Source organism: Elaeis guineensis, chromosome 16, assembly GCF_000442705.2.
Source record: "Elaeis guineensis isolate ETL-2024a chromosome 16, EG11, whole genome shotgun sequence".
Taxonomy (NCBI): domain Eukaryota; kingdom Viridiplantae; phylum Streptophyta; class Magnoliopsida; order Arecales; family Arecaceae; genus Elaeis; species Elaeis guineensis.
In genome coordinates, this window is record NC_026008.2 from 7,337,027 (window position 1) to 7,347,772 (window position 10,746).

The following is a 10,746-nucleotide window of genomic DNA, read 5'->3' on the forward strand; positions in this document are numbered from 1 at the left end:
TTTCATAAGTGCTTCAAAATGTTTATTCGTAAAATGAGTCCCCCATCACTAATGATCACCCTTGGGAAGCCAAATCGACTAATGATGTTTCGTTGGATAAAACTAATTACAATTTTATTATCATTAGTCCGTGTAGCTATTGCCTCCACCCATTTTGAAATGTAATCAACTACCACCAGAATAATATTCAAATCCAAATGAGGCTGGAAAAGGTCCCATGAAATCAATCCCCCAAACATCGAAAATTTCTACTACTAAAATGGGGGTCAGCGGCATCATATCCTTCTTGGATAAATTTTTTGTTTGCTGACATCGCAGACAACTTCGGCCAAATTCATGTGCATCCTTGAAAAGCATTGGCCAATAAAACCCACTCTGCAGTACTTTTGCTGCAGTTTTTCTTCCACTAAAATGTCCCCCACATGCCGAAGAATGGCAAAAAGTGAGAATGCTTTGGAATTCACTCTCGGGGACACAACGGCGAATAACTTGGTCAGGACAGTATTTGAATAGTTCAGGTTCTTCCCAGAAATAATGTTTAATTTGCGAGAAAAATCGATCCTTTTCTTGTTTTGTCCAGTGAGAAGGTACTTGTCTGTTGACAAGTAATTGACAATATGGGCAAACCATGGAGGACGGCTAGAGGAGATTGCGAAAAGTTGTTCGTCAGGAAATTTTTCTTTGACCTCATCTATGCCTATCGTGTGTTCAACTAAGATCCTGGAGATGTGATCAGCTACCACATTCTCAGAACCCTTCTTATCTCGAATTTTCAGATCAAATTCTTATAAAAGAAGGATCCATCTGATCAAACGCGATTTAGTATCTTTCTTTGAGAGGAGATGTTTCAGAGCCGCATGATCAGAGTAAACTAGAACCTTAGACCCTAACAGATATGAGCAAAATTTTTCAAGGGCGAACACTACTGCTAGTAGCTCTTTTTCTGTTGTGGTGTAGTTTAATTGGGCATCAGAAAGAGTCTTGCTAGCATAATAGATCACATGTGGCTCCTTATTGATTTTTTGGCCTAAGACGGCACCTATTACAAAGTCAGAGGCATCACACATAATCTCAAATGGAATGGACCAGTCAGGGGGTTTTATTATGGGTGCTGTTGTCAGGGCTGTTTGTAATGTGTTGAACGCTTTCAAGCAGTCTTCATCAAAGACAAATGGTGTATCCTTGGCCAACGATTGCACAAGGGTCTTGAAATCTTGCTAAAGTCTTTGATGAAGCGTCTATAAAATCCGGCATGACCTAAGAAAGATCGTATTTGTCGGACCGAAGTAGGGGGTGGTAGTTTTGAAATAACCTCAACTTTGGCTTTATCTACCTCGATCCCTTTTTCAGAAATAATATGTCCTAATACAATTCCTTTCCGCACCATGAAATGGCTCTTTTCCCAACTTAGGACAAGATTTGTCTCCATACACCGTTTAAGAACTTTGGAAAGATTATGGAGACAATCCTCAAAGGTGGTTCCAAACACAGAAAAATCATCCATAAAAACTTCAAGATATTTGTCCACCATATCCGAAAAAATGGCCAGTATGCACCGTTGAAATGTAGCGGGTGCATTGCAAAGCCCGAATGGCATACGCCGAAAAGTGAAAGTGCCATAGGGGCAGGTGAAGGTAGTTTTTTCTTGATCATCTGGAAATACAGGTACTTGATTGTACCCTGAATAACCATCAAGAAAATAGTAGAAACTTTGTCCTGCTAACCGTTCTAGGATTTGGTCGATGAAGGGCAATGGAAAATGATCCTTCCTAGTAACGGCATTCAGTTTTCTATAATCTATGCATACTCGCCATCCAGATGATATGCGAGTTGAAAGTAGTTCATCTTCTTCGTTCTCCACCACAGTAATACCAGATTTCTTAAGTACTACTTGAGTGGGACTGACCCATTTACTATCGGATATGGGGTAGATGATTCCAGCATCTAACCACTTTACCACCTCTTTCTTTACTACTTCATGCATGTTTGGGTTCAATCTCCTCTGCATATCTCTATGGGGTTTGGCATGTTCCTCAAAATGAATATGGTGCATGCAAATGGAGGGGTCAATTCCTTTTAAATCGGCAATGGACCAACCGATAGCCTCTTTATGTTCCTTCAGAATACCAACCAATTGTGCTTCCTGATTAGGGGTCAAGTCTGATGCAATGGTTGCCGGGAGGGTGTCATTGAGTCCTAGAAATACATACTTAAGCATAGCAGGAAGAGGTTTCAATTCTAACGTAGGTGGTGATTCTAAAGATGGGACTATTGGTGTACTGGCTAATGTGGGCAATGGCTCATACTTGATTATCCATGGAGGAGTGGTTTTATCATGTGGTGTATCTAACAAGATGTTAACTTCTCTCATATATTCCTTAAAGTCACACACTCCAAAGTGAGCCAAGCAAGTATCTAAGGGGTCTGGTGCTAGAATTATGGGTGTTGCATCTTCTATAATATCTTCTAGTGTATCTACTTCGAAGCAACTATCCATTGATGGTCCTTGGAAAGCACCAAACACATTCAGTCTTAGTTTCTTATTCCCAAACGATACGTCCATGACTCCTGTCCTACAATTAATGCATGCATTTGCCGTAGCTAGGAAGGGTCGTCCTAAGATAATGGGAATTTGTCTGGGGTTGCCACTTAATTTCATATCGAGAACCAGAAAATCAACTGAAAAGTAAAACTCATCTACCTTGACTAAGACATCCTCAAGCATTCCACGTGGTTCCTTAATTGATCTGTCGGCTAACTGCAGTGTGACTGATGTGGGTTTCAGTTCTCCAAATCCAAAAAGTTCATACACCGAACTAGGTAAAAGATTCACACTTGCCCCTAAATCTAGAAGAGCTTTTTCAATGTGATAATCTCCTATAACACAGGAAATAATGGGGGCTCTTGGGTCCTTAAGCTTTGAAGGAGTGGCATGCTGGAAGACAGAACTAGCCTGTTCAGTGAGACGTACTTTCTTTGGGATTTATGATCTAGATTTACGTTTTTGGATGCACAAATCCTTCAAAAATTTGGCATAAGCAGGGACCTGTTTGATTGCGTCTAGAAGGAGAAGATTAATTTGGACTTGCTTAAACAATTCCAACATCTCATCAAGTTTTCCTCCCTTCTTATCTGCAGGAATAGGGGCTTTCAGGGTATCCGAAAATGGGGCTTTAGGCAAGTAAGATGATTCTGGTGTAGTTGGTTCCTTCTCTATTTTCAGGTCCTCCTTGTTCTTGGGTGATTTGGATTCGGTTAGAGGTTTAGGATCGGTCTCATTGGTTTTACTAGTGTGTTCAATGACCTTCCCACTTCTCAGAGTCATGATTGATTTGGCATGTTCAGAAAAAGCTTCTGTGGTATTAGAACTCTCTATCACAAATTGCCCTCTTGGGTTGCTCTCGGGTTGGCTAGGTAATTTTCCTCCTTCCCTCCTACTGAATGCAGTTGCTAGTTGACCTATTTGGGTCTCTAGCTTAGCAATGGATTGTGTGTGGGAGTTAAGAGTCTGAGTGTTGACTTCTAATCATTCTAGTGCTTTCAGGACTTTTTTCTCAAAAGCTGAGCTGTGACCAGTAGTAGATGGTTGAGGAATATTTTGAAATTGATGGTATGGTCCATGCCTATATGTTGGGTCTTGATATTGAGGTCGAGGTGTGGCAGGACCAACCACTGATTGTGGTCTCCAGAAAAAATTTGGATGGTTTCTCCAGCCGGGGTTATAAGTGTTCGAATATGGATCGTTTCCTGGTCTGCGAGCTTGTTGGACTTGAGCTTGCTGAATCTACTCGTGCACAAACTCAGAAAATTGAGGTGCGGCTGGGCATTCACTAATAAAATGGTTCGAACTTGCACACAATGCACAAACTTCTTGGATTGGGTTAGGTGGAATCGGGGATTGTCCAGTATTTAGAAGACGATCTAACTTTTGGGACAGTTCATCTACCTTTTGATGGATATCTATGGTATTTCCTACTTCATATATTCCACCTCTTTTTGGGTTTAACATGGGTTTATCTCTAATAGAGGCAGACATATGATGTAATGAATTTTCACTTAAAATTTCAAACAGTTGCCATGCCTCATCCTCACTTTTCAGCATGAATGTCCCACCGCATGATGCATCGACCATTTGTCGATGTCTTTCAGAGAGTCCATTATAAAAACATTGGATTAACTGCCACTTGGGTACAGCATGGTGGGGATATTTTCTAATAAGGTCCTTTAATCTCTCCCATGTTTCATGAAATATTTCTCTATCTAATTGGAAAAAACTAGTTATGGTTTTTCTTATTTGATTAGTTTTTCCTATGGAAAAATATTTCTTGAGAAACTCTCCTTGCAGCTGGTCCCAGGTTGATATAGTCATGGAATCCAAAGTATGTAGCCAGTATTTGGCTTTGTCCTTAAGTGAAAAAGGAAATAATTTTAACCTAAGAGCATCATCGGAGAAGTTATGAATTTTGACAGTTGAGCATATCTCAAGAAATTCTTCAAGATGTTTATAAGGGTCCTCATTACTAAGTCCATAAAATGAAGGTAACATTTGGATTATACTGGACTTAATTTCATATTGAGTGGCCTCCACAGGGGGTACTTGAATACAAGGAGAGTAGGTATATGTGGAAGGAGTAAAGTACTCCTTCAATTGCTTGGGTGGATCATTCTCTTGATTTCGGTCCATATTTTTACGTCTGTTGGCTCTAAAGGTTCTTTCTATTTCTGGATCAAAAGGTTGGATTTCTGGTCGTAACGATTTACGGCCAAGCATACACCTTACAATTATACTGTAGAGCAAACACAAAAAATTTTTCTTTTTATAATATATATTTTTATAATAAAGTGAGAAAAGAATGAAGAAAATCTAAAAAGGAGAACCTAAGAATCTTAAATCTATGAAAAGGGAGAAATTAGTTAATGTTTAGATGTTAATTGCAATCAACTTAAACAATCATAGACTCTCTATCCTAAGGTTAACTTAGATCTAGACAGCTCCTAACTTTCAAGACCGCCTTTGAGCACTCCAAGCTCAAGACTGACTAACTGACTCGGCCAGGTAAGCATAAGATGTGGGAGGTTCCCTGCTCGTTGCTTTCTTTAGACACCAACTAAGTTGGCCAGGTCAGTCAACGGAACCAATTGAAAACCACTTTCTTTAACCACTTGCCTTAGACACCGAGCAATTAACCAATCCGCACTTGGTTCAACTCTAGAGCTTTCTTATCCTATTGAGCTTGAAATTCCTAGGGCTGACGTCTAGTTGATTTTAAATTAAGGTCTAGGTTATGCAAATGCAAGGGAGTGATTTGTGGGCCAAGGAAGGGTGATCAAATCCCCACCTTATCTGGTTAATGGGTTATTGCCCTTAACATTAATTATGAAGATGCAATGCAAATAAACAAGGTGTCCAATCAAGTTAGAAATTTTTATATTTGAGGTTACGCTATTTTAGTTAAGTGTTATGAAATGTCAGTGGCTTTTTTTTTTAAATTTATAGTTTTATCTTTTTATATATTTTTTTTAATTTTTTTTAGTTTTGCAAGAAAATAAATTTAAGTGATTAAGTCTAAAAAGCAATAAATCACTAGGCTATAAAAAGTAGCAAATTATTCTAAGCAGCAAAATTCCTAAGTAGTAAATTAGTTATGCAAGATAATTATGTAATTATGCAAATAAGATTATCTAGCTAGAAAGCACTGAAAAAAATTTTAAAACGAGAAATAAAAACTGAAAAAAAAAAAAAATTTTTTTAATTTTTTAATTCAACCGTGCCAAGATCTCCGGCAACGGCGCCAAAATTTGATGCGTAGTCGTTGATAGCACCAAAAATAACTCTATTAACTACGTAGGTAGGATGAGTCGAGATCGTATCCTCAGGGACCTTGGGCTAAGTTGAGATTGCAAGATAAAAGAAAGAAACGTTGTTTTTGATTTAGAAAATAAATTATCTTAAAATTGAGGTAATTAAAAATAAAGAGCTCGGGAGTTTTGAATTACTTTGCACTAGCAGAGTTGTATCTTTTTTTTTTTAATTAAATGGATACAATTAATCTTAAGAAAAATACCTGTCTTTCCTCGGCACACACCGTACCCATAGATCATGGCGCGTCTCTGGAAAGTATTAGGTAAATAACTCTTCTTTCCTCGGTACATCCCGTATCCATAGATCACGGCGCGTCTCCGAAAAGTAAAAGTTATTCCTAATATTAATCTAACAAGAAAGTATAAATAAAAATATATAAAGGAGAGCAAATAAAGAACTCATGATAATTTAAATAAAAAGCATAATCTTTATTGTATATAAAGAAATACAGGAAAGTTTAGAACAATAAACCATCTCTGTGTCGTTACAAAATTTCTTCTCCACTCCCGAGACTGCTAGCCTAGCTGCTCATGAAGTAGTCCCTTTCTATTCTTCTATGTAAGGCTCTAGAAGAATTTCTGGGCTCCCCCTCTAATGGGAGTACAAAAGCATTTTTATAGGTATTAGGAGGGAGGAGTTTTACATGATTTTCCGATGTGAGACTAAAGAAAATATAAATCTTTCCTTTCAAAATATTTCTAAATATTAATTTTTTCTTTAATAAGCATCTGTTCGACTGCAATCAAAAATTCCTTGCGAACCCGTCTGCCGCGTGCCCACACCCGCGTGATGCCGCATCCACGCCGCATCCATGCCTCACGCGTCCGTCCTGCTTCCACGTGCCGCGTTCACCCCGCATCCACGCACGTCCCGCGTCCGTGCGTTCATGCGCAGGCATTCACGCACGCGCGTTCACGCCCCCCCAGAGCCTTTCTTTCTTTTTTTTTGAATTCACGTGAAACATGCTTTTTATATTCCAAAAAGAAACAAAAGTTTCTTCATAATGACATCTATATCCTTTTGGATTCCTTGCATAGTATCTTCATTTTCTATAATACCGGATGCATCTTTTTTTCATTTTAATTTTATTTTAAGTCTAATTTTCTTCAAACTTGAGTCTTTTTGATCTATGAATCAGACTCTTTGTATCGACGATCACCTTTCCTGTAAAACATAGAAAGAAACATCAAATTCTTAATAAATAAGATAAATTAAATATAATTTTTTAATTTAAAATACTTAAATTAAGTGTTTAACAGTTGTCCTCTTAATCAAGGAGTGTAGAGACACTGGTATAGCAGATAGGTGAGATGTAAGGGTATATAATCATTGAACGTGACCAACTTCAGAGTATTCTGCTGTCGAGAATGTCTCTGATGGGATATAGGTATAAGTGTCCCTTAGACCTGAGATCGTCTTGGTGACTTGCAAGTAACTCACTGTGCTTTGATACTGGACAAACTAAATTTCTAATTCAGTGACGGAAGGCTTCTGGGCATAGTCAAGTACTTGCAAAGTCAGAGTGTGATCAAGATGGGATTGACCACTCCAAGAGTTGGAGAAGAATGAGTCGCTGTATTTCAATTTAGCAAAACCTTGGCCAAGGTAATCCATCAGATGGATTTGATATTTTGAAATACAATGTGGACAACCTGATCAGAGTTGACAGTTGAACTCTGAGGTGTCCTATGAGCATTTTGGTCAAGGGGATGAATTATATGAAAACTATATCCGCATGGGTTCTAAGGATGTTGTTCTACATATTTGACCTATCCGACCGTCAGGTACCATTGCTAGATGGTCACTTCGATTAGTACAAGAATTTATTCTTGTACTACTGGTTGAGGTTCGGACCTATGAGGTCACACACATTAGAGTTCACGATCTGATCGGATGGTTGATCAATGATTAAAAATCATTCTAGGGTTAAACGCTCAATACGATTGACATTTAACCTAGTGCAAGTATTGCAGGAGGATCGATTAGCAATTCGATTGCTAATTAGCTTAATTTGATTAAGCCAATGGGCTGAGATTAAGTCTAATTGAATATGATTTAATTAGATTTGATTTGGGCTTGATTGGATCAAGTCCAATTGATTTATTGGATAAGCCAAGTGCAAGGAAAAACTAGTCTTAGTCCAATTAGGACTTGGGTCAACCTAATTTCTAATTCGATTAAAAAATTAAATTAGATTTAAATATAATTTAATCAAATTAAATTAAGTTTTTAATTAGATTAAGATCTATTTTAATTGGGTTGATTTGATTTTAGTTTAATTTGGTTTGAGAAACCAAATTTGAACAAGTCATAGATTGAATCCTAGTAAGACTAGGATTCCACCTTGCGCCACCTTAGCCCCCCATGCCCACTCTCTCTTATTTTGTGTGACAAAATCTTCTCTCCCAAGCCTTCACTCATGCCCAAAGCTTTCCACTTTTTCTCTCTTACATGGAATGTAGTTGTGGACCAAGGCAAAGTAGGAATTAGTTTGGATTTCAAATTCTATGAGATAGAATTTTAGGAAACCAAAAATCTTTCTTTATGGCACTGATTTTATCCAGATTTTTTTTGAGATTTTTATAACTTTTATGGAACATATTGTATGCCTTTTTTTGGTGGTCCATGATAGAAAAAGAAGGAGGGGGTGCCCAAGAGTTGGGCACCACTTGTCTTGCCCTGTTTGGATTTTCTTTGACTAGGTATTTGACCTAGACAAGGATTCTATATATCTCATTATTTAAGATGAATTTCTTTTTGAGATTTTTATGTATTATAGAGCATTGAGAGATATTTGGGGCATGTGAAAATTAGGGAGAAAGAGTGTTGGGGTGTAGAGATATAATAGACACAAAACTAAGTGTCTAGGTAAGAGCAAAGAGAAGAAGAAGAGGGTCTTCTTCTAGGGTTGCTGAGTTCACCCCTTCCTTTCCTCCATCTATGAGTTTTCTGAGAGTATCTCACATCTAAAACTCCTTCTCCTACTTCTCATCTTTGAAAGAGTCCAAATTAAGAAGAAGGAGGCATCTGATCGACCATCGAAGAAGGATCAGCACAGTACTAGCATACTGTGCTGATTTTCTGGATCAGGATTTCTGATCGTGATTCATGGGCTCATGTGGACGACTCCTAGAGGTCGGACGTATGTGTGGCTCACAACATCATCCTCAAGCTCAGATCAGTAAAGTTAGAATGTCTAACTTGCAAGGTAATAGATCTGATCTATTATATTTTACATACATTAGATGTAGTATAGAAACATGTTGATATGATCAACATGTAGTTCTTTCTCTTTATATTTTAATTTTTGATTTAATATCATATAATAATTATGTAATAGGATTTAGATCTAAAAATTTTCTAATTTTATAAGATAAATTTTGATTTATTTTAGTCTTTCGCTGTCTGATCTTAAAAAAGTTTCAAGATCTAACCCTGAAACCCTGGATCTGGTTCCTTCAATTGATATCAGAGCCTAGGTTATTTATTACATAATTATTTATACATGCTTAGATTATTTTTTAGATTAGATCTAATTTATAATCTGATTATTAAATCTAAAATTAAAATTTTTTAGATCAATCACGAACTGTAGGTTGTCCTACTGTAAGGTTTACCCCTTATAGTACAAATGTTGTCTTAGTTCGTGTAGATCTATCTTTAATCATAAATTTATTAGATGTGATCTAGATTAAATTTATGATTTATTAGATTTAAAAAATATTTAAATCTAAAATAAAATCTTTTTGTTAATAATTCCCGTGCAAAGAACCATAATTTATTTGTCTAAGAAATTTGTGCAGTTTAAAGTTGAAATTATTTCAATTACATGAACCTGTTTAGATTAGATCTAAAGTAGTTTCATGCTTATTTCACTTGTATTTTGATTATGAATCAAACATGCAACTTGGTTGGTAGAACCATGTTGTAAAAATATTTTACAAACATGAAAATTATTTTCAAAAAGTCGAACCCCAACCCTCAGCCCAAAACTTAATTGAGAATTAAGAAGTTGTTTGATTAGGTTCTAAGATTGTGAATTGAAGAACCTAAGACACAAACCATAACACATTGGGTTAATGGGTTGTGGGAATTAGGTCCATTAATTGGGTAAGACCAAAGGTTAGATTAAAGATGGACTTAATTAGAGAATTGACTAAATCTAATCAATTGTTGTCTTAGATTAGGTCAAGGATTCTCTAGATCAATTACGATAGTTGTAGTTGGTCAAGTCCATGTCTTTAACGAGAACCAAATGGACTTGATTCTTGGCTAAGCAGTCTAGCACAAACTATTAGGTTGATCTAATTGAAACTAATTAAACCAGTTGGTGTCTAAGGTAAATCAGACTGGTGGTTTTTAATTGGCAGCCCGCTTATCTGGCCATTTCTGATGGTGTCTAAGGCAAACTTTGGCAGACCCTCCCACCAATCGAACTTACTTGATCTCTTGGTGAAATTATATTTTGATCAGATCACTTGACTATTCGAGCTGACCCATGTCAGCTAGGTAAATCAGTGTGACTGATTTAGGTGCTCCTAGACCAGCCCTTTTAATGGTCTCCCTTAAGCTGACTTAATGAAGCCAGTGGGAGGATCATGATAAGTTGGTTCATCTGACATCCTCCTCTAAATCAATTAAATCTTCTAAAATTATTAGGTCCTTAAAATAAAATAGTTATGATGATAACTAGATCATAGCCTCCTATTAAGTGGATGATAATGGGTCCATCAGTTGGATAATCATTGGATGCCCAAAGGCCTGGTGCTTATTGGTTGATGGAATTATCATTCATAATATGATTTCTTGACTACATCTTTCTAAATGGAGGTTAGGTTAGCTAACCAAAGTTGGACTTAATCATTCATTGGCTAGATGGGCTA

At 37.0% G+C, this 10,746-nt stretch overlaps 1 non-coding gene across 1 annotated transcript; it reads left to right on the forward strand.

The window, feature by feature from the left end:
- The first annotated feature begins 4,191 nt into the window (after positions 1 to 4,191).
- On the forward strand, positions 4,192 to 4,297 carry LOC140854476 (small nucleolar RNA R71). Its single transcript, XR_012137693.1, has one exon. It is a non-coding gene; the product is annotated as a small nucleolar RNA R71 (small nucleolar RNA).
- Positions 4,298 to 10,746: the final 6,449 nt, after the last annotated feature.